We start from the raw sequence: 27,903 nt of genomic DNA, 5'->3' as shown, positions 1-27,903 counted from the left end.
TGTTAATTGTTAATTAATGTTGTTAATTGTTAATTCTATTAATCAGTGATTGAAATCATCTTGATTGGTTATGTGATCCCATAATCATTGTCCTCTCCTATGGAATTCAAAGCATGAGAGTTTACTATCATTGTGAAATGCGCAGTTGTCATTCAATGACGTAAATCAAGGAAGAAACCTCCTAGAATTAGCTTTGGAAAGAGGACTGTTATCACTGCTTAATTCATGAGTGTAGTTCATTGTAGACCAGGTTGTTGCTTCCCAAGTACATGCATGGAAACAACATTGGGTATGTTTATGATTATGAGCTCATTTTGGCTGGTAGCTCAGTTGCTCTTTGTGTGTGTATTCAAAGATTTCTGTTTTTCTATAGAACCAGCTAAGAAGAATCTTGTCAAATAACTGAGGCTGGTGGTCTATGATATGACAGTTTTCTTGAAATCTCTTAAATTTGTTTTCTAGTAATTTTTTGAGGAAGCTGGATTAATGCAGTTGATAACAGTGTTAGAGATCATGTTAGTCTAGCTCATTTGATCTAATGTCACCTGAAATGTTGTTTAAGTTTTGATAATTATTCAAACTCTAGTTTCCAAACTTGGTGGTGTATTGGAATCATCTCAGAGTTTTAAGAAATTTCAATGCATGGATTCCAGCCCAGGTAGTCTCTAATTTAATTAATCTGGGTTGTAGCCTGGACACCGGGTCATTCAAAGCAACTCAGATGGTCCTAATATGTGACCAGGTTTGAGAACCAGCATATTAAAGATTGATTACAACTTACCTCATTTTAAAATGTAAGAGAAAAACATCATTGAGCCATCATAGTAAGAACTCTTAGCAAATTGTGGATTATATTGTTAGTTTAGTTGTAAAAATATTGATCTTTCAGAATCAGCCATAGTTACAAGGGTTAGCAGCTTTTGATTGCTTTGAAAAAACCAGGGACGGTCTCCTGAGTATCACACAGTGAATCAGATAGAAAGTTTATGGAAATACTTGCGTAGGATATTATAATGTATTTCTGTTTTCAAATTTTAGAAAAGGGCCATATGGGGTAGTAGAGTGAGTATAGGAAAGCAAGCCCTGGATTTTAGCACTGACTCTACCAGTAATCAAGGTGTGACCTTGAACATTTCACTTATGCTCTTTGGCTTAAAATGCCCTCATCTATAAAGTGAGGGTTTGAGACCAGATAACGTTAGGAGTCTCATTTGGTTTTCTTAGCTTAGTGGGTAAGAGCAAGGCCCTGTAGTGAGATAGTCCTGGATTAAAGTCTTATTTCTGACACTTGCTGGCAGTGCAACTTGAGCTAATTTCCTATTTTTTCCTCATCTGTAAAATGGGAATCATATTATAGTACCTACTTTATAGGACTATATGAAGGAATACATGTGACAATGCATACAAAGTACATAGCACAGAGCTTGACACATAGTACCTGGTAAATAGGTTGTTGTTCTTATAAGAAGTTGCAGATTCCTGGCAAGCAAGAGAAAAGCATTGGGTCTTATGAACAAATGCAATAGGGTTTTAAATACATCTATTTCTCTGTACTAATGATTTTTGAAATCAGTTTGCACAGTGGTCCTGGGTATGAAGCAGAAATGTGTTAAATATCTTCTTCCCTTTGGGGAACATGGGCATCTTTATATCAGTATAACATTTGTTTATATTATGATTTAGCACGTAGTAAGGCTGGAAGTTCTCATAGTGACAGTGTACACTATGTAGTTATTTATAGGAAAGCTTTGCTGATGCGTATCATATTTTTACATATCCTGTTAAGATTCCTGTGAATGATTAAAATACAAATGTTTATTACTTTATACTTTTCTCAATATAACTTGGAGCCCATGAGTTCCTGAAGGAATGGACCTAGTGGGGTGAACAGCTCTGGAGTTCTGTAGGAACATCATGGAAATCTAGTTGAGAAAAATTAAGCATAAGAAGTGTTCTGGGGTTTGGTTCCACTGTTTTGGTAGTGGAAGTTGGTAGTGTTACTTCTGATTAGCAATTTTTTTGTTGCTTTTGTAACTGATAATCATTTCCTAACTTCTTTGTATGGGATGCACCGTGCGTATTTTCATTGTTTGAGACTCAGGGCAGCTTCAGAATCAACTCCATGAGGTTTAGTTTGGTTTTAATTTCAGCCCTACCCCTTACAAATTATGTGATCTGGAGCACATGTTTTGGCTAGGATTAAGTGAGAAGAAAATGAAGTGAACACTGCAAGTACTCTCTAAATAGTAGCTATTAAGTAATACTCTATTACTTAAAATTAAACAGGAAATATTTACCTTAAAATACACTGGTATAAGCGAGGTGATTTTACAGGAGCCAGCACAACCTGCTTATCCTAAGTCCCTATTCGAGCACCAAAATTAAGCCCTTTGAGGGCACATTTTTTTCATTTATTGGTTATGGATAAAGATAGAGCTTACCTTCCTTATGTAATTTCAGTAAGCTATCTATTTTTATTTGTCCCAAAGATTTGTTGACTTATATAATTTAAATATGTTTTTATTGCAAGATCTGGCAGTCAAGAAGCTGAAAAATTCAACTTTACTATATCATTTTTCATTTACTTTTATCTTTTTCCTGAGTTTAATAATCTTTCAGTGGCTGAGTTCTCAGCATCATGACATCATCATCAATCATTACAGCATCAGATTACAATAAACATTAAGCCTTCAGGGCAAGCAAACAGTGTGGGTGCTATTTGTCTTACCCTTTAATAGCTTCTTAGTATGCAGTGTTGGTCTCATGTACAGAGATTTTTAACAGTTCTACCCTTAGCATCCAAAGGAGGAAAACTTGACAAAACAGTAGTTGGCTCCTTCAAGCTCCCTGTTGATTGTGATGATGGTAAAACCCCAGGCAAGCAAATAAATGATGGAAAGATGTGCAGTCCGCTGAATCTATATTCAGAGCTGCTCTAGTGCCTTCTGAATGCCTATTTTTGGAGAACAGCTGGCATTGATTATTGACTTATGAAGGGAAGCAGATGTGTATGGTCAGCAATGAGAGCTGGTTATGAAAGCACAAAATAGCAGCCCACTGGACAAGGCTGCAGTACGTGAGTGGCACAAGAGCCGAGAGCCCTCCTCTATGTGGAGAGGATTGAATGAGGCATTCTTAGGGCAAGAAAGAATGGGACACTTTTGGTGTCTTTTTTTTTCCCTTTACTCCCTCACATTTTTCGCATCTTTGTGCATTTGAAAAGAATAAATACTAATTAATGTCATACTCATATGTGCTACATATTTGAGCACATAAAATTGATTGGGTTCTCTAGACATGCTACCTGTTTTAAATAAGTTAAGTCTCTAGTATTCCTGGTTATAAAACTACAAGGGAGTTTGTGTTCAAGATTCAATCTGTTTAGTTGCATCAATTGTAATCCAAATATTAATCCAAAATATAGATATTTAAATATATTATGACATAGGTGAAGAAATAAGCATAAATCTCTAGATATTGTTTTAACTTTAGTGTATTGTTCATTTGGTCCTGAGGTTCAGGAAAAGAAAGACAGGTGGAAAATCCATATGAGGTCATATGAAACTTTTACAATTAGTAATGCCTTTGTCTTATTAGTGTAATGCAGTGGAAAGCTCATAAAACTTTGGAATTAGACATACTTGAGCTTAAATACTGGTTCTTTACTTATTGATCATGTAGTGTATCACTGTTATACTATATTCATTGGTAAAAATGACAATTTTTAACTCATGCTTGTTCTGAGGATGAAATTCACTAATTCATTCAACATGTATTGATCTGGCATATATTAAGGGTCAGGCACTGTTAAATATAAATGACAATGTTTTGGGGGATGCAATAGTTAACAAAACAGACAAAATTCTCTGCATTTATGGAGCTGATATTCTAACAGGGGTCAGCAAACTGTGTTCCCTGTACCAAATCTGGCCTACTGCCTATTTTTGTAAATTTTTCTTGGAACATAGCCATATCCACTCATTTACGTATTGTTTATGGCTGCTTTTGTACTGCCACAGCAGAGTTAAGTAGTTAGGTTAGAAACTGTGTGGCTTGCAAAGCGTAAAATGTTTACCATTTGGCCCTTTACAGAAAAAGTTTGCCAACTCCTGCCTTAGATCATTGATTTGAAACTTTTTTTCTCTAATATAAGCAAGTAATGTCCTACAGATTTTTATAGTGTTTCAGTCTCTTCAAAATACTTTCTAATCTTCCTTGTTATTTTTTGTATGGCCCATTGTTTATTTAAAAGTATGTCAGTTTCCAAATATTTGGTGATTTTCCACATAACTTTAAAAAAATTTTCAGTTTAATTATTTTGAGGTGAGAGAACATACTTTATAATTTCAGTACTTTTAAACTTGAGACTTGTTTATGGCCCAGAATGTAGTCTATTTTAGTAACTGTTCCATTTGCACTTGAATATATATTCTGCTCTTGTTGGGTACAATGTTCTGTAAGTGCCAATTGGTTCAAATAGGCAGTTAGTATTGTTCAAGTGTTCTGTGTCTTATCAATTACTGAGAGAGTAGTCTTGAGATCTTCAGCTGTAATTGTGGATTTGTCTGTTTTTCTTTCAGTTATATGACTTTTTGCTTTATCTGTTTTAGAGCTGTTACTGCTTGCATTCATACACATTTAAGCTTATATTCTCTTGATGAATTGATCTGTCATTTTGTCTCTTCAATAATATTCCTTATATTGAAGTCTGCTATCTGATGCTGATATAGTCACTCCTCAAAGTATGTTTCTCCATTCTTCTGCCTATAACCTGTGAACACCTTTATTTTTAAGTAAGTTTTTGTAATCATATCGTTAGATTGTTATCTTATAATCTCTAAATCATATAATTATAATCTCTAAATTGGAGGTTTAGACCATTTACATTTAATGTAGTTATCAATATGGTTGTGTTTAAATCTATCGGGATTTTTTTTTTTTTTCTGTTTACTTCATCTGTCCTTTCTGCCCTTTGATTTCTTTGGGATCAGTTAAGTATTTTTTGAGTATTTTATCTTTACTGTTGGATTACTTTTTACTGGCTTCTCTAGGGTCTACCATATATGTATTTTATCACAATCTACTTCAAGTAATATATCACTTTATATATAATGTAAGAATTATACAATAGTAAACTTCTATTTTCTGCCCTTATTGTGTGTGTTCTTTAGTGATATTTAATTCTGCATGTGACACAAACCTTATACTTTGCTATTATTTTTGCTCTAAACACTCGACTATCTTTTTAAGTAATCTTTAAAAATGAGGAAAAATCTTTTGTATTTTTCCAACATATTTTCTGTTTGTTGCACTTTTTCTATGCACAGATCTAGATTGCCATTTGATGTTGTTTTCCTTCTGCTTGAAGGACATCCTTGGATGTCTCTTGTGGTATAAAATCTGTGGATGTCTCTGAGGTTGATCTTTTTCAATATTTGCTTTTAAGCTGTGTTAAGATTAGTTAAGAGTAGCCTTTAGTTGCAGTCTAATTTAGCCCCACTACTGAGGCAGTCTTCTTCAGAGGACTCTGCCTGATGCTCCATATATTACAAAATCTTTCCTCACTGTTTGGTAGGATTGTGAATTGTGCCTAGATCTGTGTTTGTTTTGAGCCTTTTTTTTTTTTTTTTTTTTTTTGTCTAATGCTTGCTTAGTGGTTCTTTTTCAGGCTTTGACTAATTTCTTCTTATGTATGCACATATCCGTACCCTGCCAAAGACTTGAGACCTTCTTCCTCTGCAAATCTGAGCTCTCACTCTCTATAATACCTCCTTTCTGGTATTTTCAGATCTCAAATTGTAGTTGCCTCAGGCTCTCTGAAGCCAACAAAACTGCTGAGTTTCACTTCCTGTACTGCAGCTTGCAGATTCTCTCCAGGCAGTCAGCTGGGGGAAATTGTAGACCTATCTTGTTGGCTTCTCTTCTTTCAGAAATGGTAGTCCCATACTGTGTGTTGTCTAATGTCTGAGAGCTACTTTTTCGTGTCAGTTTGGTTTTTCTAACTGTTTAATATCATTAATAACATGTTTGAATTTATGTCATTGTGTATTTAACGATGGTTTTCTTAGTACAAATCCCTAGAAATAGAATATCTTTGTCAGTATTTTAGGGATTTTGATGTATCACTGAGTTACTGGCCAGAAAAATTATCCCCGTTTACTTTCACACTGTTTTTACTGTATTACCAACACTGAGATCAGCTTTTTAAAAGCTTTAGTATTTTCTTCTGTTATTTGGCATTTCTTTAAAAAGCTGCTCTCTGGGATTGTTTAAAGGGCAGCCGTACCGTACTCTTCTGGAGGGCATTTAATTGTTTTCTTCTTGTTTTGGAGACCTTCCTTTTGGCTTCTAGCAATTATCTCTCATCAAATTCCAGTGTTGCTCTCTTTAGTTATATTAAAAAACAACATTGATAATGACTATTCTGTGCTAGTGAATGTATCTTAGGAGATCCACTGTAACAAGCATGTATATGAATGTGTGTGTACTTCTTCTGTTTATAATATTTTGAACAAACTCTAGATGTGGGATAGAATAAGAGCATAGCTATTTTTATCTCCTGTGGTACTCTTTAACCTATTCTGTTAGGGAAGCTTTTCCTCTGCCATTAATGAATACTGCATGACATTTCAGCTCACTCCAGGAAAATAAACAGCTCTTAGGTCACTTTAATTCATAAACTCAGTCTTCATTCAGACATTAGAGGGTCCATTCCAAAACAGTGAACAATGCTTTAATAATCATTCAAAAGCAATGCATCTCCTCGTTTTTGACCTCCCAGCTACAGTCTGCCTGCATTTGAAGGTTATATGGTATTCTTTTGCTCTTTCTCTACTCCTCTCCTCTTCTAGCTCACTGTTTGGCGCCCACCAGGATCAAAATTCAAGAGAAAGGGAAGGCAAGGAAATAGGGCAGGAAAGATTTTACATAGCAGGAGACTGGTAATACTGTTTGCTGGCTCCATGATCTCTGGTCCATAAAAGTATTTAAAGCTGATGCCTCTGTGTATGTGGAGTGGGGTGAGCGGTCATCTTTAGAGACCCCCTTCTTAGTTCCTCCTGCAGCAGCTGCTCCTATGGGTGATGGCTGGATGCTTCCCCAGCAGCTTCTGACTTTTCTGTGGTCCACTTAACACATAGACTCTTACTGGTAGGGTCCCTCTTCCTGGGCTATCCTGTTGACAAAGCATTAAAACCTGTTGAGGTTGGTCCTCTCTCACATGGCCCCCATGTGGGAAGCACTCACATTTCTTGTACTGCCTCCAGTGATAGCATAGTTACTTCCTCAAAACAGCCCCTTTAACTTTCTCAGGTAGGGGTCAGGCAGCACTCCCTATCTGCGCTCCCCATCTTTCAGGCTCTGAGTTGTCAATGGAGTGAGCAGCAGGCATACCCTTACCCCTTCCTTGGTTGCTGAGAAATGTGGGGGTAGGTAGGATACTTTTCATCAAATAAATCCTTCATACAAAACCTTTGCTATTCCTATACTGTATTCCTTGGTCCTGCTGAGGGTCCCAAGAGCCTTGGGATGTGCTTTTGACTATTTCCTTTGTAAATTCTACTTCTGAGCGTCTATCCTACATGCTGGTATCTCCTAGCTCTTCTATTAATCAAAAGTGAGACAGTAAGATCTTATCTAACATATGGTTACCACCACTTTTGCTCATGAACCTGGCTTTTTCTTGTTGCCATTAATCCCCCCTATTTATCATATTTAATTCTGCACGTGATATAAATCTTACAATATTTTGCTATTATTTTTGCTCTAAACAGTCAACTGTCTTTTAAAGTAATCTTTAAAAATGAGGAAAAAAACTCTAATATGTTTCCAACATATTTGCCCATTTAAGCTCATATTCAGCTGAGCCTTGGTGCATATAAGGGTGTTTTCCATCTATGGTTCTAATACCTCTGGGCGGTTCCCCCTAGCCCGTTCTGTTTTCCACAGAGGACTGTGGAAGAACCCAGCCAAGCCCTGTTGCCCTACTAGAGAATAAAAATACTGACCCATTGGGATGGAGCTTTACTTCCTGTGCTGATTAAAGGTGCATTTAATGTCTTCAGAATTTCCAAGAGCAAAATATTATTTTCTCTCATACAATTTAACAAATGGACATGCATTTTTTTCAGAAAGGCAACTTTTTATTAGTGATTCACTGATTTAAGATGTTATTAGAAACATAAGCTATTTATTATACTTTTCCTGGGTGCTATATTTGGTTCTCCAAAAATACTTTTATCTATGACTATCTGGAAAACATGTTGAAAATTAATGTTTAGTTTCCTTATTTACACCTGATATTTTTCAGACTAAAGGTATATTTAGAGACTGACGTATTTGATATATTCATTTTGTGAGGAAAATTTCTCTTACTTGAAAGATCCTGTCAATGATTAAAAGCTATGATTAAGGTTTAAAAGCCACAGCTAGATTCTAAATCTATTTTTACAAGGAGGGAACTAATAGTTATTAAGCATATGCCACTGGCCAGGTTCTGAATATTTATTGCCATTTTATCCTCACAGAAACTGAGTTAAATACAAATATTCCTGTTATTATAGATGAAGAGATTGAGGCCAAGGGAGTTAACTATTCAAGTTTACATCTGTGGCAAGTGATGGAAAGAGAAGTGGAATTACAGTCTTCTTTGCTCTTATGTGCTTCACATTCTGCCGCAGGTACTTTTGGGGATATTTAACTGCCTTTCAGAATGGAAGCAAAACAATGTGCAAAATACATAAAAATCTGTATAGCATTCTGTAAGCCTTATGAAGAAATGATTGTCAGATAAAGCCTGTTGTAGTTTGAAGGATATATGTTGAGTATACATGACTGTTGTTCATGGTGGGATTTTATTGTAGGTGGACCATTTGCATGTTTGTTCTTCTGCATCCTGTTTTCTTTAAGCTTTTACCCAAATTCAAAAGTTTCCACTGCCCAGTCACTTATAATTAACTTAAATGTCATATATGAAGTACTTTATCCACTTTATTTACCCATTTTGTTTTTTATAATCTACCAATCAAAGAATTCTTTGGAAAATTTCAGGCCCTCCACAAAGAATGTTTATACAATTATCTTGCAATACTTGCTAAATGGGAAACATTGAAGCACAATTGGAGAAATATCAGAATTATTGCAAAGGGAAGAATACTGAAGATAATTTTTTAAAAGATTAATATCTGAAAGGAACAAAAGCAAATTCATTAGCAAGCCATTTCACCCAGCCTAGGCCCTCACACATGTTAACCTTTGACAGAAGCAAAGGGACATGAGAATGTGAAAGACTTTCTCCATCTTCAACAATCTTACAGAGATTTTGCCTTTTGATTGCTACCTGAGTCTTTTTTATCTGGAGGAAAGGAAATATTTCTCTCCTTGCTGTGTTTCATATGATATATTTTGAACAACTGCTTACTTCTAAGACTTTGTTTCTTCACTGGAACATGGATATATTCAACACATGGACTGAAAGAAAGGTCAGCTAGATACCTGATTCCAAACCATGCTGCTACACTGCCTACCAGACACTCTTGTAAGAATTTAATCAAATATTCTCCATCTCCTCTGTTGTTGAAAGGCAGACTTCTTTGCATAGAGTAGGATTTTGGTCATTTTTGAATCAGTCGATCTCTGTCTCATGAACAATGAGTGAGTTTGATATTTGCTATGAATATCCTTTTGGCTAATGATGCATTCGTATAACTGCAGCAGCCTCTTCTCATTAAACAGCTCACTTAAAGGGAGGAGAAGACACATTAAAAATGATAGATGAGGCTTCCTCAAAACCCATTATTAGTAATATGATAAATCATAGTGTTGCTGATATGACTTAGCAGGGAATGAAACCAAAGGGCTAATGACTACTGCTGGTGACCCTGCAGCTAAAGGCTAATGAATCCTGAAGACTGAATTTTATTAAATGACTGAATTTCGCATTCCCAGTTAGTGAAATCTTTCTCTATTCTTTTGGTTTAGAGATCATCTTGATCAACACTTTTGAAAAAATGTTTAAATATAGTCTCTATAAGAATAGAATAGTAAATGCATGCATCCAGCTTAGACAGTTATCCACTTATGGTCAGTCTTGTTTCATCTGTACTCAATTTCCCTTCTCCTCAGATTCTTTTGAAGCGAATGCTGCACGTATTCCATCCATAAACATTTTGGCATTATCTGAAAGATTATTTTCAAATTTCTTTATAAAAGGATTCTTTTCATAAACTGCAATTCTGTTATCCCACCTAACAGTAAGGAATTAAGGATATAATTCTTTGATATCATTCAGCTATACAGCACCCTAATGTTATTAGCAGAAAACCTGAATCAGGAGAAATGAAGTGACTCAGCTCAGGCTGCAAAACTCTAGTTAGTAGCTAAGCCCTAGGACCCATCTCTTCTGTCTATAGTTTTGTAGGGATGCTCTTTCCACTACACAGAGGAAAGTTTACCTTTGAAAAACAACATCCCAATACAAAGAACCTTCCGTGTTTCTTTCAAATACACTTAGAAGCGGCTGTGTCCAAAAACTATCATCAGAATGAATAGACAGCCTACAGAATGTGAGAAAATATTTGCAATATATCCATCTGACAAATGACTAATATCCAGAGTCTGTAGGGAACTTAAGCATATTTACAAGAAAAAACTAACCCCATTAAAAAGTGGGCAAAGGGCACGAACAGACACTTCTCAAATGAAGACATACATGTGGTCAACAAATATGAAGAAAATCTCCAGGGGCAGTGGCTCATGCCTATAATCCCAGCACTTTGGGAGGCTAAGGCAGGCGGATTACTTCAGGTCAAGAGTTCGAGACCAGCCTGGCCAACACGGTGAAACCTGATCTTTACAAAAATACAAAAATTTGCTAGGCATGGTGGCATGCACCTGTAATCTTATCTGCTTGGAAGGCTGAGGCAGGAGAATCACTTGAACCCAGGAGGTGGAGGTTGCAGTGAGCTAAGGTCACACCACTGCACTCCAGCACTCCAGCCTGAGCAGCAAAACGTGACTCCACTAACAAAAAAGAAGAAAAAAAAAAAAGTTCAACATCACTAATCATTATGATCATTAGAGAAATGCAAATCAAAACCATAATGAGATACCATCTCATTCCAGTCAGAATGACTTATTACTAAAAATTAAAGAAAAAAAAAAACATGCTAGCAAGGTTGTAGAGAAAAAGGAACACTTTTACACTGTTGGTGGGACTGTAAATTAGTTCAACCATTTTGGAAGACAGTGTGGCAGTTCCTCAGAGACCTAGAGGCAGAAATACCATTTGACCATGCAATCCCATTGCTGGGTATATACCCATGGGAACATAAATCATTCTGTTATAAAGAAACGTGTGTGTTATGTTCATTGCTGCACTGTTCACAATAGCAAAGACATGGAATCAACCGAAATACCTACCAATTATAGACTGAATACAGAAAATGTGGTACATATAAACCATGCTATACTATGCAGCCATATAAAGAAACGAGATCATGTTCTTTGCAGGGACCTGGACTGATTTGGAAGCCATTATCCTCAACAAGCTAATGCAGGAACAGAAAACCAAACACTGCATATTCTCACTTGTAAGTGGGAGCTGAATGATGAACACACATGGACACTATTGGGGTAACAACACATGCAGATGGCCTGTTGGGGTATGGGGGTAGCGAGAGCATCAGGAAGAATAGCTAATGGATGCTGGGCTTAATACCTAGGTGATGGGATGATCTATATGGCAAAACACCATGGCACACATTTACCTGTGTAACAAACCTGCAGATCCTACACATGTACCCTACTACTTAAAATAAAAGTTGAAGGAAAAAAAAAAAAAAAAAAAAAAAAAAAAGCAGCAGCTGTGTCCCTGCAGTCACTTTACCTTTCTAGACCTCAGCTCTTTATTTGTAAAATGTGATCCATGGCATAGCTTTTATTCAACAAAATTAAGATTTTTTTTTTTCTTTTTGCATTAGGTGTTGTATTAACAATGAGGGGTAGAGTGGAAGCAAACCCAATAAAGTCCTTTCCTGTGTAGACAATATTTTTATATCTATGATGAGGTTAATAATATGTGGGAGACAGTACTATAAGGTCAGTGCAGTACACTAAACACGAAATATGTTGGTTTAGGAAGAACTAAATGAGTCTGCATTACTTAAGTCATCTTGTCCAGTAACATGGTATAGTTTACTATCCAGGTATCATTTTACCTCCATTACATTTGTTACATTATTTTTTACTTCTTGTCAATATTTTGAGCTGAATAGTCGATTTCAGTTTCCAAATGTCTATTGCTAATATAAAGGAAAACTGTTGATTTCTGTATATTTCTTATACCTATTCATTTTACTAAATTTTCTTATTAGCTATAATAATTTTAAAAAAATTCTTAGACACTCTACACAATTCTCTTATCTGAAAATATTTTAAATTTAATCATTAAAACAATGTAAATAGTAATGATTGAGGAACTTGATTTTGGTGAATTAATTTAGAGTTTTAACTTAATATTATGTTTGCTGTTTGTGCTTCTAATAAATATTCTTTATACTGTTCTAGCAATTTGCCTTTAGTCCTTTGCTTAATTTTTTAAACTGAATGGCAGTTGAATGTAGTCAGTGTGTTTCCATCTGTTTAATCAAAGTTCTTCACCCTGAATTTATCAATGTCATTATTTAAATTGATGTTGAATTTGTTTTTTAATACAAGTAGTCAATTTTTAACAATTTGTAAGTTATTCTTGTGCCTTTTCATCTGAGATTTTCTGACTTCTTGTGGCAATTTTGTTAATTTACGTTTTCCAAAAAGCATCCATTTCTTTTGGGTTTTCAAATTCATTCACCCAAAACATGTCATATTCTTGTATACCTTTAATTTCCTCAGACTTATTTTATCTTCTCTTTATCCTAATGCTGTAGATGTTCAGAGTTACTAATTTTCTTTACTTTTACTCATTTTTTAATGTTATAGTAGTTCTAGATTTGTAAATTCAAATGTTTATTTGCAGTCCTTACTATTAAAATCATTTAAGGCTCTCTATGTTTCTGAAAATAATTTCAATTGCATGTCATAATCTTTGAGAAAGTTCTTATTTTCATTAATTTCTGGGTAGCTTGTAATTTCAGTTTTGATTTCTTTTTTGTCCCAATAATTTTTTTTTTTAATACTTTAAGTTCTAGGGTACATGTGCATAACGTGCAGGTTTGTTACATATGTATACTTGTGCCATGTTGGTGTGCTGTACCCATCAACTCGTCAGCATCCATCAACTCGTCATTGACATCAGGTATAACTCCCAATGCCATCCCTCCCCTCTCCCCGCTCCCCACAATAGGCCCCAGTGTGTGATGTTCCCCTTCCTGTGTCCAAGTGATCTCATTGTTCAGTTCCCACCAGTGAGTGAGAACATGTGATGTTTGGTTTTCTGTTCTTGTGATAGTTTGCTGAGAATGATGGTTTCCAGCTGCATCCATGTCCCTACAAAGGACACAAACTCATCCTTTTTTATGGCTGCATAGTATTCCATGGTGTATATGTGCCACATTTTCTTAATCCAGTCTGTCACTGATGGACATTTGGGTTGATTCCAAGTCTTTGCTATTGTGAATAGTGCTGCAATAAACATACGTGTGTATGTGTCTTTATAGCAGCATGATTTATAATCCTTTGGGTATATACCCAGTAATGGGATGGCTGGGTCATATGGTACTTCTAGTTCTAGATCCTTGAGGAATCACCACACTGTTTTCCACAATGGTTGAACTAGTTTACAATCCCACCAACAGTGTAAAAGTGTTCCTATTTCTCCACATCCTCTCCAGCACCTGTTGTTTCCTGACTTTTTAATGATTGCCATTCTAACTGGTGTGAGATGGTATCTAATTGTGGTTTTGATTTGCATTTCTCTGATGGCGAGTGATGACGAGCATTTTTTCATGTGCCTGTTGGCTGTATGAATGTCTTCTTTTGAGAAATGTCTGTTCATATCCTTTGCCCACTTTTTGATGGGGTTGTTTGTTTTTTTCTCGTAAATTTGTTTGAGTTCTTTGTAGGTTCTAGATATTAGCCCTTTGTCACATGAGTAGATTGCAAAAATTTTCTCCCATTCTGTAGGTTGCCTGTTCACTGTGATGGTAGTTTCTTTTGCTGTGCAGAAGCTCTTTAGTTTAATTAGATCCCATTTGTCAATTTTGGTTTTTGTTGCCCTTGCTTTTGGTGTTTTAGACATGAAATCCTTGCCTATGCCTATGTCCTAAATGGTATTGCCTAGGTTTTCTTCTAGGGATTTTATGGTTTTAGGTCTAACATTTAAGTCTCTAATCCATCTTGAATTAATTTTTGTATAAGGAATAAGGAAAGGATCCAGTTTCAGCTTTCTACTTATGGCTAGCCAATTTTCCCAGCACCATTTATTAAATAGGGAATCCTTTCCCCATTTCTTGTTTCTCTCAGGTTTGTCAAAGATCAGATGGCTGTAGATGTGTGGTATTGTTTCTGAGGGCTCTATTCTATTCCATTGGTCTATATTTCTGTTTTGGTACCAGTACCATGCTGTTTTGGTTACCGTAGCCTTGTAGTATAGTTTGAAGTCAGGTAGCGTGATGCCTCCAGCTTTGTTCTTTTGACTTAGGATTGTCTTGGCACTGCAGGCTCTTTTTTGGTTCCACATGAACTTTAAAGCAGTTTTTTCCAGTTCTGTGAAGTCAGTCATTGGTAGCTTGATGGAAATGGCATTGAATCTATAAATTACCTTGGGCAATATGGCCATTTTCACAATATTGATTCTTCCTATCCATGAGCATGGTATGTTCTTCCGTTTGTTTGTGTCCTCTTTTATTTCACTGAGCAGTGGTTTGTAGTTCTCCTTAAAGAGGTCCTTTCCATCCCTTGTCAGTTGGATTCCTAGGTATTTTATTCTCTTTGAAGCAATTGTGAATGGAAGTTCATTCATGATTTGGCTCTCTGTCTGTTACTGATGTATAAGAATGCTTGTTTTTTCCTTCAAATTTCAAAGGCTCTTTACATTGCTTTTTGGAATTTATTGGGTTTTCTTGGTGGCCAGGTAACTTGGTTTTTTTTCTAAACTTCACATGAAAATAAGATAATTTTATATAAGATTGAGCTTGTTAGTTATTGTATTCAGATCTTTTACTTTCTTTGTGTGTTAGTTCTTGGAGATAGTGTGGTTAGTAGCAAGCGAGTAAGCATAGAAATTTAAAGACTTGAATTCTAGTTTTAGCTTTATTACTAACAAATTGTGGCCTTATACAGATTACACTCTCTCTGTTGATCTAATACAGTACAGTCCGGAAAACTCGCTGTGATAATGGAGACATTCTATATGTGCTTGTACAGTATGGTAGCCATTAGCCACATGTGGCTTTTGAGTACTTGAAATGTGGCTAGTATAACTGACAAACTCAATTCCTAATTTTGTTTAATTCAGATTTATATAGCCACATGTAGCTAGTCTAACTTATCAGACAGTGTATATCTGATCTCTGAAATCAATTTCTTGGATTCAGTAAATCCCTAACAGAACTGAAAGCTAAAATTTAACCTCTAAGCTGTGGATTTACACATTTCTAAAGATGCTACGATGTAATGGGGAATTTTGAATACTTAAAAAAAAATCGAGATTTGAGAGGTGGTAAAACTTCAACATTTTTCTACCTGGTTCAAGCGTCTAACATGTATAAGACCTAGAAATAATCTACATTTAATAATTTAGCCTATAGTAATCTTAAAGACTTTTAAATGTGGAGAGTTATTTCAATGAGGATTTGCTTCTGAAAGTCAATGCTATGATGAAAATCACATTCAAGTATTGCTTCTGAGTATATTTTACTTCCTTGTCAAAAGTTGCAAAACACATAAAATCTAACATATGATGTTCTCCCAAGGGGCATTGGATTGAAAAAGAAAGACAAATTATAACTTATCTAGAAACTAATAAAAATAAGAACTTTATTTCAAAGCTTGAGGAATACAATTAAAATTATACTCAGGATAATAAGAGAACCTTAAGTGCTTTTATTACTTGCAGAAATGATACATTGACCACTTCTGGCTTGTGTGCATTCCTTACCTATCTAATGCATGTAGGGGGGCATTGTTGAAGAACTTGCAGCATTCGATCATACTAGCAACTGGGATGGTATCAGCACTGGAACAGATGATCATGGTTATTGTTAAGGTCCAGATAGAGCAGTTAGCTTTTATTTGGGGGTCATATGACATATATACTTAAGCCCTAGAGTTATCTTGGTAAGTTCACATTATGAAAGCAATATGGGATTGGGAATGGGCGAACATGAGTTTTCCATCTCCCATTTTATCCTCTCTGTTTCCAGACCTCTTCTGTCTAACAATAACCATGATCATCTGTTCCAGTGCTGATACCTATCCCAGTTGCTAATATGATCGAATGCTGCAAGTTCTTCAACAATGCCCCCCTACATGCATTAGATAGGTAAGGAATGCACAGTATTTTACATTTACCGTTCTCTCTCCCCTTTTAACCAGTGCAGTGGAATTATTTTAAGTAAAAGGCAGAGTTTTAAACTTTGTTTCCAATAAATTCAACACTACCCATATTACCATTTGACAACTCAGGTAGATCATCGGAGTATTTCTACTAATACTTCATTTATAGAGAATTATTAGAGAATAAGATATTCCATCTATGACTTTTTTTTACATTATCCAAATTTAGCTATGTAAGTACCAATTTCTAAATATAGTTCTGAATAGAAAATTATCTAATCAATCTTTTTACATTTGTGCATAAGGAAAATAAATAGGTTCTGCATGAAGGCCTGACACAGACTCCTCATAAGCTTTGACTCAAGTACATGTTTTAGCCATTCACTATTTGTTTGGCATATTTCTGGGTTATAATTGTAGCCTAGGACAGATCTAAATAACCAGACTCTCAAAAATTAATCCACAAATATTACAAAAATTGCTGTATTAAAAGGCAAAAGTTTTCTTACTTTTTTACTGCCATAACTTTATGAAAACAAACTTATTACTCTAACACTTAGAAACTTTATCTGCTAACATAATTCCATCCTGAATGTAACTTCTGCTTATAATCATGTAGTTTTTAGGAAAGTTAATTTTTATAAATCATGGCTTTCAGGTTGGTGAAAAATGAATGGTTTGTTTATAAGCATATTGGAAAGCTTTGTAACTTTAGTCCTGAAGGATCTGACTGTATTTTTAGAAATTGTACATAGGACATCTCTAGGCTTACTGTCTGCTTCTTAACAAAATTAATTAACACCATCCAACAGATTAGGAACAATAAGAAAGAAAATAGTGCAATAAGTTCAACGTATTGGACTTTTAAAAATAGGAGGCATCTTTTATGGGGATTCGATTACCTCCTTCCGGAGTCTGGGGAAAAGACTTCAGCCAGGTTTTTTTCTGACTTGTTCTGTGACTTCAGGTGATGTATTTAGCTTTTCTTCATTGAACAGTATTTTCCTTTTTTTTTTTTGAGATGGAGTCTCACTTTGTCGCCCAGGCTGGAGTGCAGTGGCACGATCTCAGCTCACTGTGCAACGTCCACCTCCCGGGTTCAAGCGATCCTTCTGCCTTAGCCTCCTAAGTAGCTGGGATTACAGACCCACGCCACCATGTCCGGCTAATTTTTGTATTTTTAATACAGCTGGGGTTTCATCACGTTGGTCAGGCTGGTCTCGAACTCCTGACCTCATGATCGGCCCACCTCACCCTCCCAAAGTGCTGGGATTACAGACATGAGCCACCACTCCCGGCCCCTTTTTTGTAAAGGAGAGCTTGTTATATATTCTGCAAGTACTTTTTAGGTGATGAGGACTCTCTTTAGATAATTGAGTTGATTAAAAGATATTCAGTATGAACAAAGTAAATCATAACAAGAAAAATAAGAATACTAAAAAATAGAAATGGTACATCATTTGTCATAGAGCAAAAGTCCAGTCTGTATTTCTGATTTTCTCAAACTGGTAATAATATGATCAAAGAACATTGTTTTAAAAATCCTAAAGACCATGTATGATTTTTTTTTTTTCCAAAGCTCTATCAGAATCTAAGATGTCTAGCGTCGAGATAGGCTTATCAACATAATGAATTGGATAGTAAAGTTTTTTTCATTGGGAATAAAAACAAAAATCCCACGCATGCCGTTCTTAGATTTATCTTATTATTCAGAGACTAACTCATGACTTTGTTATGCTAGCGTACTCTGTTCTGGTAAGTGTTGGATTCTGCAAAGAAATAAAGTTCAGTTACTGTAAGAAAGTAAGTCATTGTTGAAAACAAAGCAAGATTCATTTGACTCTCTCAAATTTACATGTTTTCTGAGTCAGATTTTGCAAAGCCTTTTAGCAACAGGCTTAAAGAGTTACTAGGAAATCTGAGACCCATTTTGTTTTCGTTGTGATGAAAACACACACACACACACACACACACACACACACAGGAACAGGCCATATATTGAGTTTTTAAAATAAAGTTTTTATTGTAAAAATTAAAATTATTTTAGATTCACAGAAAAGCTTCAGAGATAGTACAGAGTTTCCATATTCCCCCCACCCAGTTTTCCAGGATCCAGTTCAGGGTACTGCATTCATTTTAGTTGTCATAGCTCCCTAGCCTTCTCTGATCTGTGCCAGTTTCTCAGTCTTTCCTTGTTTTTCATAACTTTATCAGTCTTGAAGGATTAACTGGATGTCCTGTAGAATGTCCCCCAATCTGGATTTGTCTGATATTTTTCTCATAATTAGATGTAGGTTATGGGTTTTTAGAAAGAATATCATAGAAGTAGAGTGCCCTTCTTATATCAGGGGTTATAGGATATCTACATTGCATCCCTGGTGATGATAATCTTTATCACTTGGTGAAGATAGTGCTTACCGGGTTTGTTCACTATATAAAATTACTATTTTTTCCTTTCCCTACTTTGTTCCCTGTGGAAGCAATTTAGTACTTTTAGCCCACTCTCAAAGGTCTGGAGGGGAATTAAGCTCTACCTCTTGGAGGGAAACTGTGATAAGGAATATATTTTGTCTTTGACCCCCAGTTCCTGACACAGAGCTTCTAAAATGTTTGGAATTTCCTGAGTGATAGGGCCATAGGAGCATTTTTGTTGTTCATAATAAGCCCCTTTCAACCATACCTGAATTAATGCTAATATGACTCTCGGTGGGCCCTTAAATAACTTCAATATGGAGCTGTTTGCCAGATAGACCAAGACATGATTACAGAGCTGGAAAGTTCAGCCCCACACACAATCTCTAGGAAGGAGAGAGGTTCTGGAGATTGAGTTCAATCACCAGTGGCCAATGACTTAATCATGCCTGTGTAATGAAATGTCCATAAAAACCCCTAAACGACAGGGTTCTAAGTGCTTCTGGGTTGCTGAACACATCAGCGTTCTGGGAGAGTGGCATACCTGCATACAGCAGTGCTCCCACCCCCAAACCTTGCCCTATTCATCTCTTCCATTGGGCCATTCCTTAGTTGTCTCTTCATAATAAACCAATAATAGCAAGCAAAATGCCTTCCTGAATCCCTGTGAGCTGTTATAGCAAATTATTGAACCTGAGAGGGGATTGTAGAAACCTCTTGGCTTTATAGCTGGTTCGTCCGAAGTACTGGTGGCCTGGACTTGCTGTCAGGGTTTGAAATGGGGAGCAGTTTTGTAAGACTGAACCCTTAACCTGTGTGTCCTGTGCTAACTCCAGGTAGTTAGGGTCAGGAGTGAGTTGAATTGTTGGGCACTCAGCTGGTTGCAGAATTGGGTGGTGTAAGGAAAAAACCCACATATATGATGTCAGAAGTGTTGATATAAACAGTTGAAGGGGTATTATGTATTTTGCAATTCTTCTGGAGAAAAGATTTGTCTCTTCTCTCCCATTTATTTAATCATTTGTTTATATCAATATGTTCTCAAGTATGTTTTATATTTTGGTTGTAATACACTACTGTGTTTATTTTATTTTATTTATTTATTTATTTATTTATTTATTTATTTTGAGACAGAGTCTTGCTGTGTCACCCAGGCTGGAGTGCGGTGACATGATCTTGGCTCACTGCAACCTCCACCTCCCAGGTTCAAGTGATTCTCCTGCCTCAGCCTCCCTAGTAGCTGGGGCTACAGGTGTGTGCCACCATGCCCGGCTAATTTTTGTATTTTTAGTAGAGATGGGGTTTTACCGTGTTAGCCGGGATGGTCTTGATCTCCTGACCTCGTGATCCACCCACCTCCATTTCCCAAAGTGCTGGGATTACAGGTGTGAGCCCCTGCGCCTGACCCCGTGTTTATTTTTATGCTCGCATTGTTCCAGCTATAGTCATTGGGAGCTCTTTCAGGTTTTCTCCTGTACCTCTTTGGTGCCCTTCCATTCTTTTTTTTTTCATTGAGCACTTCCTTACTTTCTGCTACTACAAGAGGCTCATCTTATTATTTCTTCTGCCCCTAGAGTCAACTTTTTCTTCAAAAGTCATTCTCTAATAAGAGAATGGCATATAGAAAACCAAGATCTGGGTGCTAGGCATGCTTGTAGCTACTGGCCTATCGTTGCTTCTAGGCCTTCTCAATGGACAGAGCTATGTAATATATGCACACATACTAACTCATGCTCATGCAGTTTTAAATAATAAACAACTTTTCATTTTAGACCATTTTCCTAAGGATAGAGGAAAAAAGTAACTCTTTACTGAGTAACAGTCTCAAGGTGGTATCAACAGAATGTGCTTTCCTCCAAATACCAGACCTAGAAAATGGCATTCTTAGAATTAAAAATAGTGACATTTCAGCAATTACACCTCACCACCAAGTATCTGCGACACTTGAGTTCCAGACGAATGTGAATGAGGTCATATCTGCCATATAGCCATATAGTAATGTTGTAAAAGGAATGAAGTCCTCTCACTTACTGTAACTCCTGCTCCTCATCTGAGAATGTACTAGCTTTAACATGTACCTCAATGTAGGTCCCTATAAAATGAAATGGAAGTAACCAGGGATTTTACTCACAGGGATTTTAAAATACTGTTTTTTCACACATTTAACATTCATTCCTGCTACTATGAATGGTCAAAGTTATTGAAAACATCAAGATCAGAAATTTAAAAGGTCTCCTATGAAATTCAGGGAGTCGAAATATTAGCCTATCAAGAAATGAGTTAAACTTTGTATATTCCTATATATCTTTTACCTCTTCTGATCTTTCTTTGTATTTCACTTTGAAAACAGTTTTCCATTCTATTCTCAATTTTTCACTTTTTGGGGAGTGGGGTGCGGTTGCGGGGGGATAGAGTCTCACTCTGTAGCCCAGGCTGTAGTGTGTTCGTTGGTGTAATCATGGCTCAGTACAGCCTTGACCTCCTGGGCTCTTGTGGTCCTCCCCCTTCAGCCTCCCAAGTAGCTCATACTACAGGTGCATGCAACCACACCCAGGTAATTTAATTATTATTATTATTATTATTTTTGTAGAGACAGGGTTTTACCATGTTGCCCAGGCTGATCTTGAACTCGTGGGCTCAAGTGATCTGCCTGCCTTGGCCTCCCAAAGTGCTGGGATTGCAAGCTTGAGCCACCATGCCCAGCTGTTCTCAGTAGTTTGATTTCTGCACCACCAAGTTCTTCACCAAAGCTTTTGTTTTACTACTACTTTTCTCTAAAGACACATCACTTTTTTTTTCCCCATCTTAGAGATTGCCTGCACAGTTGACTTGAAAAGGTAAGGTAGAAATTAATGCTCTTTGAATCTCCTGTTATATCTTTCAAAAATATTAACTTTGTGGCAAATCCCCCAAAGTCATTCTTTTAACTGGTTTTGGTGTTGAAAGGAGAAATTGTGTTTTTCCTGCCTGTGATGATAGGACCCTCCCAGAGTGACATTGCTCTTCAGCATTCTCTGTTGCTCCCAGAGATGGGTCATTCTCACAAAGAGGATGTGCTTTTCCCTCTTGGGACTCAGACCTGAGACTCATTCCATGCCCCTAGTCTGTGTGGAATGATGTTACATAGGAGGCCCGTGGTTCTCCTTGTCCTGAGAGTAGGGTACGCTTTCTTAGCAAAGCAGAGGTTAGACCTGCCTCCACATATGAGAAGCACTGGATCCCTATTTCATAGAGTACGACTTGCACAGGAGGAACAAATTAAGACTCCAACACAGAGTTATCAATTTGCCATGAATGTCATAGCTATTAATTCCCAGTAGGTACTTAAGCAGTCATTAAACGAGGTCATCAACTGAATCCAGAGGTCATCGTGAGATAAACAGTAGTTATTAATTTAATGTAGAATCAAAATACTTTTGTATTCTTCCACCCAATCCTATAATACTTGCTTAATAGGGCACGTACATTTATTATACATAGCATGCTCTTTTGCAATTGCTCTTAACTGCTTTTTTTTTTAATCTTTAAAATTTATCGTCTGTGTTATTTTCTGATCCTTTCTATTGTGGAAAAAACACTGGTGATGATTTCGATTTATTAATGTTATTTCAGTCACTGTCTCTCTGTTTTGTTTTTTTTTTACTCTCATCCAGCTGTCAGTGATGGCAGTATAATTACAATAAGTCTAATTGTCCTCTTAGAGCTTTGCAGACAGTGGGAGGAGGTGATGGAGCAAGTGTGTGCTGCCCGTGGTTGTAGTTCTCATTCCCTCCGCCTTCTCCCCAGCCAACCCACACCCTCTTTGAGGAATCAGAAAATAAACTTTCTGAGAACGACTATTTCCTGATGGCAAAAAAAAATAGTAATAATTTCATATTCCATGTAAACGAGTTGTTGAGATTAATATATTTTAGTACATGCAGACACATAAATGATGTTTTTCCATTTGTATTTTAGTTTCCTATTTTGTAGTGACTATTGGAGACCTCCTAAAATTATAAACCTTTAAAAAATCATGTGATAGTAATTGTGATCTTTTAAACCTCACCATTAGAGCGTAGGTTGAACCAACCACATGAAATTCCTATATTTGCAGGTCATACTCCTATGTGGGCAATTTCATATGATTCTAATATATTTCTCTCAGTGATTCAGTGGAAGGAAGAAAATAAATTATCCTTGAATTTTTAAATATGTAATTTATTCTGTTTCTGGGTAGTATACAGGCCCAGAAGCTCCAGTGCTTAGCTGTATTCAATAAACTCAATTAAATAACTTAGAGTACCTTTTTATTTATCCTGAAACACTTGGTCAAGCTCTCTCCATCAGTGCCTTTTGTAAGAGGCCTGATAAAACAAGGTGAACTCACTTAGCCAGATTGTCTGATGTTTATTTTCATCTCTATAGTATTATGAATAGACTCTATGAAAACTGCAACTACAGCTTCAGAACAGAGCTAGGAGTATGTTTTCCTCTTGCTGTCCATTTTCAAAATCTAACAAATAGATCAGAGTGTTATGTGACCTTATACAAAGAGCTTAACCAATCCAAAGTGCCTTAATAACAACGAAAAAACTTTGTCACATATTGATTGTACCTTAAGAAGAGAAAATACATTGGTTTCATAGTTCTAACTATTAACTTAATAAATGCTTATTAATTTCCTATACAAAGGTGGAGTTAATTACCTTGTATAATTAATGACAATTTTATATGCATTGGAATTTTTTCTTGGAGCGATGAGGTTTCATAAGTGAACTATGGAGACTCTCTTGAATGGTATTTACACTTTACAAAATGAGATAAATTAGTGTAATTAATAGCTAGGAACAGAACTCATTTTTCTTATTTGAAGTTAATTGATTTCTTTAAGAATCAAACCTATTACATTTGTGACATTTTCTAGCCTGCATAAAGTGGTTGGTCTGGACTGTCTTACGATAGATGAAAGAAGACTCTGATCATGGTAATAAAATGAGTTTCACTTACACCAGGATCATTTTTGTTTGTTCAGGTTCATTTGCAATAGACAATGTGTTAGAGAAACTTGATGTGGTTTTGGTATAGTTTCTGGTATAAACTAGTATAGATAGTTTCTGTAAAGTAAATTTTTATTTTCAGATATTCTGCCTGGAATCAGAAAATAGCACATTTATCAGATCTAATGTATGTAATTATAAAATCATTTTGAATTGTTACACAACAGTGCTTCTGTTATTTATTATAATGGAATTTATTCTTTTGCCCTTCTAAGGGAAAAAATGAACTTTACCCTTTGTGAATGTTGAAAGAAAACAGAAGTGGTAGCTTTAGGATTTTAGAATTTGCATTTTTTATTTCATTTGGCTGCAGAAACATTGAGAGGGTTTTCAAGACCTATGAGCTATTCAAAAGCAGGAGTTTTGTATGCTTAGTGAAAAGCACGGAACACCTAATAGGTATTAAGTAGATGCTTAGTTAATGACTAATAATTGGGGTATCCAGTTTCTTAGGACTTTTCCTTGGGTGTCTTATAAATGATTTTTCTCCCCACTTGAAAAAACAAATTCAGTGTACTTCAGATATTTATTAAATAATGTTTATTTAACATTCAGCACTGAAGAAGATATAAAACAAAAAATGTCCTTAGTAGGGTCAGTTTTGAAGGACATCATGTTCTCTTCTCTATAACTGCGACTTCCTGAGGTGAAGTTTTAATTTTACTTTTTATTTTAGCCACCTCTTTTTTTTTCTTCTTGCTATTATTTTCTCTGTAGATAATGTCCCTAGCTTTGATTACTCTCATTAGTACACCTTAATATCCTTTTGATTCTGTATTTTTTAGAAACAAACTTTTACTTGAAGATGGAATTCAGTTTTACTTAAATACATACTGAAAACAATCTATTATGTATCAGTAACTGCACTGGGTTGAAGATGAACAGGGAAGGCAAAGGATTATAGTCTAATAAATAATGAGCAAGGGCTGGGCATGGTGGCTCACTCCTGTAATCCCCGCACTTTGGGAGGCCAAGGCAGTTCGACCAGCTGAGGTCAGGAATTTGAGACCAGCCTGACCAACATGGTGAAATCCCGTCTCTACTAAAAACACAAAAATTAGTGGGGCGTGGTGGGCACATGCCTGTAACCCCAGCTACTCGGGAGGCTCAGGCACGTGAATCGCTTGAATCCAGGAGGCAGAGGTTGCAGTGATCTGAGATCCCACCACTGTACTCCAGCCTGGGCAACAGAGCAAGACTCCATCTCAAAAATAATAATAGTAATAATAATGAGCAAGATGATATCTTACGTCTGCGAGAGGTGATTTTTTTTTTTAATTGAGACAGGGTCACTCTCTGTCACCCAGGTTGGAGTGCAGTGGCTGCTCACTGCGGCCTCGACTTGCTGGGCTCAAGTGATTTTCCTACCTCAGCCTCTTGAGTAGCTGGGACCACAGGCACACATCACCACATCTAGCTGAGGTTTTTTTGTTTTTGTTTTTGTTTTTTTTCTTGGCAGAGATAGGGTCTTTCTGTATTGCCCAGGCTGGTCGTAAACTCCCGGGCTCGAGTGATCCTCCTACATGTCCAGATTACAGGTATGAACTGCCATACCTGGCCCTTTGACAGGTGATCTTGATTAGGCATAGGCACTGATTAGTCAGAACAGATGTGAGAAATCAGAGCACTTGTAGTCATAGCTCCATGGGGTCTTGGAGGCTCCCTATTGTGTTTTTAATTGCTAAATTTGCGGGTAAGAGTGGTTAGAGAGAAGGGAGAAGGTGTCTCATAAGGGAGAGGTCATAACTACTTGTATGGCCTTGCCACTACCTGCCAGTACAACATCAGCCCTGATCTTAAAGCTGTGGTAAATTTTAAAATGGGAATATGCAAAGATGCTGTGAGAGGTTCCTAAAATAATCATGTGGATAGCGTGGGACAGAGATCTGTGAACACTTCCTGAGAGAAGTCATCATGATTTGATACAAAAAGAATAAGCCAAAGCTCACTTGATAGTATGAAGCAGAAACCTCAAGGCATGTGGGAGCCATATGCTGTGTACAAGCAACTCACTATTCCTGGCATGGAAATGGGAACTGGGGTGTGAGAAAATGAAGAGGGGAGGGGCCAGGTTATCACAGGCCTTGAATGCCAGGCTGAGGTGCTTGGACTTTACCCTGAATGACTGAAGGGTTTTATGCAGAGGAGCAAGGTATTCAGATGTGCATTTTAGAGAGGCGGTTTTTGTGGCTGCAAGTTGGACAGAGAGGGACAAAGCTGGACACAGGTTGACCAGTAGGAAGACTACTATAACTCTTTAGGGAGAAATCATGGGGATCTTAGCTAGGATGAGAAAAGGTCAAGTTCAAGAAATGTTGGGCGAAGTGGAGTTCTTAGTAGTTGAGTGACTGATTGGATGTGGATTATGAGGGAGAGGCAGGAGACACGGAGGTTTCTGATTTGGATCTTGAGGTGGATGATTGGCCATTAACTGATCTAGGAAATTTGCAGGTGGGTGAGATTTGCCTTTATAAAGATACTTAATTTAGTTGGGATCATATTGAGCTGAGGCATGTATTAATATAACAGAAGTTTTTATTTCTCATTCACCTAGAACCAAATGAGTATCCCTAATTGTCAGTCAGCTTTCTTCTGTGCAGTACTTCAGGGATTGAGATTCCTTCCATCCTATGGCTCCACCATTTTCAACTTGTAGTTTGCAGAAGGTAGAAGAATGTGGAGGATTGTTCTTGCAGGGTTTTATGGTCCAGCCCTGGAAGTAGTATACATCACTTTCACTTTCCATTGTCCAAAACTTATTCCATATGACCAATTGTAACTTCAAGGAAGGCTGGAAAATGTAGCCTAACTATGAGCTCAGGAATAAAGGAACAATTTTGGGAATCAGTTAACAGGATGTGCCACAGGGTGACAGGGACACTTTTGGATACTGAAGTCTGAAACTTGGAGGAAAGACCTTAGCTGGAAATGTGGTTTTAGGACTCATCAGAGACGGGGCAGTTCATATTATGAAACTAGATGAAGTCACTCTTGGAGAACAAGTAAACAAGAGCTGAGGACAGAGCTGTTAATTTGGCCAACATATAAAGTCTTCTGAGAAAAAGGATGCTAGGTAGAAAACTAAAAGCCTCAATAGCAGTAGGAGGAACCAGGACTATAGAAGACCCTACGTGGAGAGTTTCAAGGAGTGAATGGAAGACACTGTGATTGCAGTAGATAGATACAGGAATGTAGTAAAGTAAACCCACAAGGTGTCTGTTGAATCAGATGATTAACTATTAGAGACATGACTGAGTAGATTTCTCACTTCAAGGGCACAGTCAAACAGAAACAAGATTTTCTCTCTCCAGGGAATTAGCAGAGAGTAGCTGTGGAGAGAGGATGGAGAAACTGGAGGAATGGGGCTAATCGATGACATGCAGGGTCCCTGAGAGAACAGGAACAAAAGAGCTTATTAAAATAAAAGTTTGAGTTTATCAGAATACTGCTCTTTTGACATGCTTTTTTTGAAAAGCCCATATAATGATTGATAACTGATTTTTATTGTAAGTAATTTTTCTAACCTAACAATAGAGAATGTAATTATATTTCTCGTTCCATATTAGTTGGTTTACATAATCAATTCACCTGTCCTAAAAAATGCAATTAATATTTGAAAAGAACTGTTTTTGGTTTTTTAAAAGAAACTATAACACAGAAAAGAGAAATATTCTTATGTAACTGTGCTGTAACTTTGCTGTATTATGGCAAATTTTAAGTCTCTTATTTTTCCTAGAGAAAGGAGTTTATAACCTGTATATGTTTAAATTATTATCTTTCTCAGTTTTTTTTTCTCTCCTACTCTTTAGCTAGGAGCATGCTTAGAGGACTATTTCTTTTATAGAGCATTTTTTAATAATGAGGAAGACAGATATAAAGAGGCTTACATTTAGATTGATGAGGTGGGTACTTAATGTTCTGGTATTTAATATTGAGCAATAAGAGCTAGTTTTATTAATAA

General features: G+C 36.6%; 1 protein-coding gene across 5 annotated transcripts in view; it reads left to right on the top strand.

Moving 5' to 3' along the window:
- Positions 1–27,903, top strand: part of OXCT1 (3-oxoacid CoA-transferase 1) — a 143,761-nt gene that overhangs the window by 76,369 nt on the left and 39,489 nt on the right. The window contains exon 14 of one of the 5 annotated variants that reach the window (XR_002522529.2): positions 16,359–16,477. The exons of 3 other annotated variants lie outside the window; for them this stretch is intronic. The gene's annotated coding sequence lies outside the window, so the exon portion shown is untranslated. Of the gene's footprint in view, positions 1–8,561; positions 8,679–16,358; positions 16,478–27,903 lie in introns of all 5 variants that reach the window. One more of the 5 variants, XR_001903341.3, reaches the window with a different exon arrangement.

This window comes from Papio anubis, chromosome 5 (genome assembly GCF_008728515.1).
Source record: "Papio anubis isolate 15944 chromosome 5, Panubis1.0, whole genome shotgun sequence".
In the NCBI taxonomy this organism is placed as follows: domain Eukaryota; kingdom Metazoa; phylum Chordata; class Mammalia; order Primates; family Cercopithecidae; genus Papio; species Papio anubis.
This window is presented reverse-complemented; position numbering and strand designations above follow the sequence as displayed.